This window comes from Pezoporus flaviventris, unplaced genomic scaffold (genome assembly GCF_033815535.1).
Source record: "Pezoporus flaviventris isolate CSIRO_AGI_PZ_B2104156 unplaced genomic scaffold, CSIRO_AGI_Pfla_v1 ptg000030l, whole genome shotgun sequence".
In the NCBI taxonomy this organism is placed as follows: domain Eukaryota; kingdom Metazoa; phylum Chordata; class Aves; order Psittaciformes; family Psittacidae; genus Pezoporus; species Pezoporus flaviventris.
Genome location: NW_026892578.1, coordinates 946,755 through 954,590, shown reverse-complemented (window position 1 = coordinate 954,590; position 7,836 = coordinate 946,755).

The window sequence follows — 7,836 nt, the reverse complement described above, 5'->3', positions numbered from 1 at the left end:
CGAGCCCGCCTTATCCATGCGGAAGGTGGCTATGCCTCACTGCTGCCTCTTGGGCCTCTCATGGGATTCAGCCAGGTGCCAGGTGTTTCTGATGGCAGCGTTCTCCTGCCTTGTTGGGTGGTTGGTAGTTGTTGTACTGAGCCAGGGAAGAAGGGCATCCTTCTTTATCCTTGGCACATGCACAGCTGTGCTGCACGTTGTTAAAGTCAGGGGTAGCTGGATTGTGCAGAGCTATTCTATTATAACGTATTAGCATCCAAAGTAGTAAAACAACATTCTCAAATCTCTCAGATGCACAGGTGGAGTAATTGTGACATGCAAAATACTGTGTCCAGCTTTGGTGTCCTCACTACAGGAAAAATATGGACCCATTGGAGAGGGTACAGAGAAAGTCTGAGAGAATTGGGGTTGTTCAGTCTGAAGAAAAGACTTTCGGGAGATCTTACTGTGGCTTTTCAGTTCTTAAAAGGGACCTTTAAGGAAGATGGGGAGAGACTTTGTAGCAGGGCCTGTTTCAACAGGACAAGGGGTAATGGTTTTAAACTAAAAGAGGAGAGATTCAGGCTGGATGTGAGGAAAAAAGTTTTTTACAGTGAGGGTGGTAAAACTGGCACAGGTTGCCCAGAGAAGTGGTGGATGTGCCATCCTTGAGAGATTTTCAAGGACAGGATGGATGTAGTTCTGGGCAGCCTGATTTAGTTGAAGATATCCCTGCTCATTGTAGGGGGATTGGATTAGGTGACCTTTGAAGGTCCCTTCCAATCCAAGCCTTTCTGTGATTCTGCAGTTTATGTTGGAGGTGGAAGGGATTTTTTCCTTATATATAGCTGCTAAGCTGGGCATCAATGAAGGGACTGCAGTTTTAAATACTTTTTTTAAAAGAAACAGATGCTTTAATTTGTTTTTAATTATCAGGAAAGCTTTTGAAAAATTATAATGAATCACATTTTAAAAGTTACCCCCAGTTGATAAAGTTTGAGAATGATTAATCAATGACTGGCAATAGGGTAACTTCAGTTTTGTCTTCATGTTTTCAGAAGACATAAATATTACAGGATCAAGGGTCTTCAACAGATTTAGGTCGCAAAAAAGTAGAAGGGAATGTGGTTTTCCTTATGATTATGAAGAATTAAGCTTAAGAAAACCCAACCAACCAGCCAAAAAATGTAGAAAGCAAGATGTGTGCCTCTATATGCAGCTTATTCATAAGACACTAAGGCAAAGTTTAGCCTAGCATATGCATAGGGAAAAGATGTTTTCAGAATCTCTACAATGATTTGATTATTATCCCAGTGGCTATGATATTTTATAGTTGGCTTAACCAATGCATACTATTAATTTAGCTCTCTGAGGCCACTTTGAATAACAAACCCTCTCAGTGAGAGAAGGCATTATGGGAATTGACAGTATATTGTCTGCTCAGTATTGCACTATGTTTTAGTCATGGTCGTTTTATCTGATACAAGAAGTGGAAAGGGCCTGAAGATTTATCAGCGGAAACTTAAGGAGGTGGATGATTAAAAGATATTGCAAGAGTTTAGGTACTCTCCCTGAGGTATAAGGCAGATTGAGTTTTGTGCAAACACTGAGCCCAGGTGAAATTTTTGAGGTTCTGTGTAAATGTCAGTCTGTGCTATAAGTCTCAGAAACTGGATTTGGCAATTCTGCATTCTTCTTAGATTCTGAAGATAAAAATGATCTAATGTAATGGGGACAAATTATTGTAGGCAAAAATATTGGATTCCCTGACAATGAAACTGTTCCTTAGTTTTGCCTATTATTTCAAGCAATCTCCATGCAGAATGCCTTGTAAAGCAGAATAAATGGCTTTTAAAGAGAATAGCCCACTTTTTGATGCTCCAATAACAGTGTCAGTGCAAACTGTGTGTCCAAGAACAAAAATAATTTAGAAAACATATAGATGTCACTTCCTTTAACACATCTTTTCCTGCTTACATACTGGCAAGCTTAATCAGATCATTAAAGAATTGTGCATATTGCATGTTTAGTTTTGTATAATATGTGAGAAAAGCGTTAATATATAGTAACATGGCAAATATCTCTTGCATTTGAACTGAAGGCAAGTGGTTCCTGCAGCCTTGAAGGTTCTCACTCATGTTCTGTCACTGCAATTACAAAATTTAAGATAAAGGCTCCCAAATAAATCTGAAGTTCCCAAGTAATGTGATGGTATGACTGATAAAGGAAACGAGTAACAGATGAAATGCAGAAGAGAATTTATCACAGTCTTAAGGAAAACAGAACCAGTCTTAATATCTTTGGGGGCAGAATTTCACAGTTGGTTGATTAAAGTACTATCAATACAGTACAGTTACATAGCTTTAAGGTATTTGATTTGTTGCAGTTTTAAGGTGTTTGACTTGCTACTGTATGATTCCTAAAAGGCAGTAGAGCAATACATACTCAGAAATAGCAAACAGCATGTGGCTTCAGAATTGTTTGGTATGTCTCCAGACTGTATTTGTGAATGGATAATCTTCCCTGATGAGGGGGTAGATTTCTGCATAGTCTTCTAATATCTGACCCTTTTTCCATGACCTGGAAAAAGAGATAGAATCAAAATTATTGATTTTTATGGACAATCCTAGCACCAGGAAAATTAGGCAGACTGCTGATACAAGAAAATCTGAGCATTTAGCTTCCATGATACATGTAAGTATTCTGACTGGAAAAGCGCAGCTACAAAGAAAGAATGATGCACACTTAGGAAGTGTACCCCTCTGTTGTGGCAGTCAGTGATTATGAGATGAACCTGGTAGTCATAGTAAATAACCAGCAACCAGAAGTTTTTATTGCTATTCTGTGGCCCAAAAAACAATTTTGGGCCATATCCATCCTTTGATAAGAAATAGAAGTAGTGGAAGTAAGCTAGGAAAATTTTCAGTATGTTTGTATCAGTTATTTGATCTAAGTATTAATGCAACATGGTATCTAGTTCAGCTGTCCTAATTGAAGATCAATGTTGAATAAATGGAGAGGGTTGGGAAAAAACATGCTTTAATGGCAGTAAAAATTTTTCTTACAGTTTTGGGCAGCCAGAGATCAGACTGTACTTAGCCTTGCCTCAAATTACGAATGGGAGGAGAACTGGTTTGCTGGAGAATGTCTGAAGTTCAGTTTGCTAATGAGGAGAAGGTGTGAGGGATCTGCAGCCCTTTACTACAAACATTCACTGTGGTAAATGCCAAACAAGGGGTTGAGACAGCTGTGTCTGGGTGTGCTCCAAGTCATGACAAAGTGGAAGCACTGGTGAAAGTCATTTGAAATCTAACAGTTTTGGAAAAAAGAGCCTTTCATTCCTTCAGTGGGGGAGAAACTGTTAAACCTTATAAGTTCTTAAATAAAGTTTGTAAAATACTTTTGTAAGACAGATCTGTGAGAACTATAGGACTTTATTGCAGTAAATGGAATGTATTCTTGTATTCCAGCATTACAAATGGGTAAGGTCAAGATCCCCAAAAGTACAATCTATCACCAAATTTAGTGAACCTAACAATGACTGACTTCATTCTGGTTTACCACTTCAGACCATTAGGGTAACACTGAACAGTCATTACAACTTTTCAAATACAAATTGAGCCCAGTAGAAAAAGTTACAATCCAGTGGTCCAGAACTTTTGAAGATGTACTGTAAATGAACTTGAGTTTGGAAACTGTTGTTAATCATGAGGACATTTAAAGTGTAATCGCTCTGTAAAGGTCTGCAGAATTAAGGAATCTGGAAAGAAACCTTTTGACTCCACCCTCAAAGCTGTAAGTACCGGTGGTCATGGCAGAGCGACTGCCAAGCTGGATGTGGTTCTGATCTACTTGAAGATGTCCCTGCTCATTGAAGGGGAACTGAACTAGATGACTTTTCACACACACACATGCACCCTTGTCTTTCTCTCTCTCTCTCTCCCTCTCCATCTCTCTCTCTCCCTCTCCATCTCTCTCTCTTTCTGTCATTTGGCTTGACTATCCAATAATTATAAGAAAAGTTTAGAGCACTCACCGTGGATGTGAGGAACTCAGATGCACCTTTGATGGTTCTAGTTACTTTGCCAGCTTGCAGGTACACGGATTCATCACACCTTGATGAACCAGTGTTATGACTCAGAAAACATTATGCCTTGCCCTATTTTTACCTAATTTATCCAATGTAGCTTTAATGTAAGATATAATGCAGAATGGGATACATGAAACAGTACTAAATTTTTGTCTTCCTGTCTGTGGCTGAATAAACCTGTGATGCTTTGTACAGAGTGTCAAAATTTCTGAGTATGAAAGGGTATGAGATGGTCCAAATAGGATATACACGCTGCAGGTTTGTTCATCTAGGTGGCTGTGAATTTATCACATGTTCATGTGGATTTGTAACAATGGATCCTGGGTAGATAAAAATGTGTAGATATAATGCCTCATGAAGATTGTTGTTGGTTTATTAAAGTATCTGTTGGAGCTGTTGCTGGGATATGAGCTACTTTTGTCCTTAATTCAGAAGAAAGGTAGTTACCATCATTATGTGCTTAGTAGAGCTTGTGTGGAACGAATAACTCAGTGGTACCTCTGTTCAGAATGGCTTGATTTCATCCATGTGTAGAGGACTTGTACCATCTTAAATCTCTGCTCAGATATTACATGAGTTGACAATGTGCCCTTGCTGAAAAGAAGGCAAATGGTATCCTGGTCTGCATTAGGCAAAGTGTTGCCAGCAAGTTGAGGGAGGTGATCCTTCCTCGCTACTCAGCATTGGTGAGGCCACAGCTGAGTGGGGGTGGCGAGTCCAGTTCTGGGGTACCCAGTGCAAAGGAGACATGAACATACTGAATAGAGTTCAATGAGGGGCCTCTAAGGTGATGAAGGGTCTAGAGCATGTGTCTTACTGGGAAAAGCTGAGAGAGCTGGGACTGTTCAGCCTGGAGAAGACAAGGCTCAGGAGGATCTTTTGAATGTGTATAAATACTTGAAGGGAGAGTATAAAGAGGACAAAGCTAGGCGTTTTTCAGTGGTGCCCACTGACAGGACCAGAGGCAATGGGCACAGCCTGGACTACAAAAGGTTCCCTTTGAACATCCGGAAACAATTTTTTTACTGTGAGGGTGACTGAACACTGACTAGTATGGGTTACCCAGGGAGGTTCTGGAGTCTCCAGCCTTGGAGATATTAAAAAAGCTGCAGGGGCATAGTCTTTGACAGCCAGCTCTAGGTGGTACTGCTTGAGCAAGGGGCTTTGACGAGGTGATCTCCAGAGGTCCCTTCCAACCTCGATCTTTCTGTGATTTGTGGCCTGGTTTACTGTAGTATTAAGATTAAAGTGGTCTTATCTCAAACTAGTTATTCCAGGCCCCCTTTTAATCAGTGGAGGGAAAAAAGCCCCAAAGTAATTGCACTTTGAAGTAGTCATCCAAAAATAGGTCAGAGGGACTGTGCCACAAAAGTGCTGATACAACTGTAACCAGAGGTGACCAGCTTTTAATTGGAGACAGCTACTCTGCAGCTGTCTAGTGTTAGGTAAAATGAATCCCAGCTAAAGATTTAATGGACAAAGTGTACTAGGTGGACTGTGTGTCTGCCCAGCACGCTGCTGACATTTGACTGTCAGCAATGGTGCACTAGGTGCAAAGGGTAACATACTACCCAGCTGGGGAAGATGGACAGGGTGAGGATCTGAATCAGTGGGTGAGATACTCTGTTGCTGTTCAGAATGTTTTTCTTAGACAGTAAATGGGCATTGAGGTCTCAGAAGGACTCAGCTCTGAGGCAGCTGCTGAAATTGTTTCTTGGTGTGTATAGTGAGACACGCAGCCAGTTCTAAAAGGCTGTTTTTAGATCATGGACATATCTGCCAGCATAGATAAGGAGCTGCCTGCCAATTCCAGGCGTACACACAAGACATTTAATCAATCACACACAAACATAAACAAGCAAATAAACAACCTCCCCCTCCCATAAACTAATCAAGCTTTTTTTTTTTTTCCCTTCAGATGAAAAAGGAAGAAAGAAACAGCCTGCTATTGTTTTGGTCTGTTTTTTCTTCTTCCTATTTCTAAATAAAAGGAGGGGCACACATACTATATTGAAGCTGGAGCTATTTAGATACATAAATAAAATATGCAGATTAGGAGTTAGTTTAGCCCTATTTATCTGGAAAATAAAACAAAATCATAAAGCTTTTGCCAGCTTTGTTAAATGAAATTGGAATCCCTCCACTATGTGGGGGCCTTCAATCTTCACACTGTGAATCAACAAAATCAATTAATATTGGGCTTAATTGGCCAAATTGATCATACATTAAAACTGATATAATTGCTTAATTGTCATTATAGTAGGGATAAATTTGGCTACATCACTTTGGTTTAAAATGCTAGTCTTTCTGTAGAAATCTGGGAGGTTTGGAAGGAGTTGCATCATGACCTTGTTTAAGCTTCAGAGTAATGATTTTCTTTTTCTTGATAAGCCTGGCCCTGCTTTACCTCTGCTGGCCCTGAAACTTTTTCTCTTCTATTGAAGAACCGTCAGAATTTACTTTAACTGAAGACAAAGTGCCCCAAGACTTTCTGTGTATTCAGGCAGTGGATAACATGAATTTTTAAGCTGACATAACAAGTCTTAACATGGCTTGTGATTCATTCCTAACATAGCCAGGCATACTACTAGAGATGTTAGAGTATTTAGAAGATAGCATTGCCAGAGAATGTGCCATAAATATAAAAGAGAATAATTAAGTCAGATTCTCTCAGGATGAACATGCTAAACTGAGACCAGAGTGCATGTACAGTATATTAAAAATAAATACGTGTACTGCACAGGCGGTGGTTCAGCTGTTGTTTGAATTTAGGGAAATTTTTTATGCAAGCTGATTTCAGTGACTACTCATGAAAGTAACTTACTCTCATGCAGAAATGGGCTCATGGAGTCACTGGCATATTTCTGACCTGAAGCTAGGTAGGTGCAATAAGACTGAAACCAGACATTTCATTTCTTTGATTTTTCGTGGTTCAGTGACTGAGTCTGCTGGCTGGAGTTCTCTTTTTACTTGTGGTGTAATGTTGAAAAAGTCATTTCACCACTGTGTGCCACAGTTTCCTTAGCTATAGGTATATGGCAGTATAATAGCAGTGCATAACCATCTTTGAAAAGAGCTTTGGGAATGTTGAAGTAAAGCATGTCAGTGAAAAGTATTTGTATTATTTTCACTCTCAGTATTCACCAACTTCAGGTTTGTCCCTTTTTATACTCATATATAGCTCTGTCCAACTTTTAGGTACTGTGAAGCTGGCTTGTAATTGTAATTTAAGAAAGGTGTGGGTCTCCTCTAAATCCTTTTATCATACCTGTCTGCCAGATATAGATGCCTTAGACATCCTGGAGCATCCAGTGGTGGGAAATGACAGTAAGGCAACTGTATCCCTCTGTCTAGGCATATTTCAGTCACCACCATGTTGGCTGCTAGTGCCATTTGAGGTGAAAAAAGGTACCTCAGACCCCTGTGTGGGGCTGGCAGGTGTGGTTAAAACTGGGAGAGAAATATGCCCTTCTGGAAAAATAATCCAGCAGGATACCCTGGGAAGTAACTAGAGCTAGGTGTCTGCTTGAGTGATTAAACTGAGCTTTCTGAGTCTTATCTAGGTTGTGCTGAACTGTTCTCCAGGCTCTTCTGACTGTACTGCTATTCATTATAATAGCATACAAATTGGAATACAAATTTGTGTGAAATTGTCTAAATTTGGGTGTTAGTCTTGAACTTTTTTTTTCTTATTTCCTTCGTTCTATTGTGGATAAGATAGGAGAGACTAGACGAGAATATTTCAATTGGTGGGGACCTACCACAAT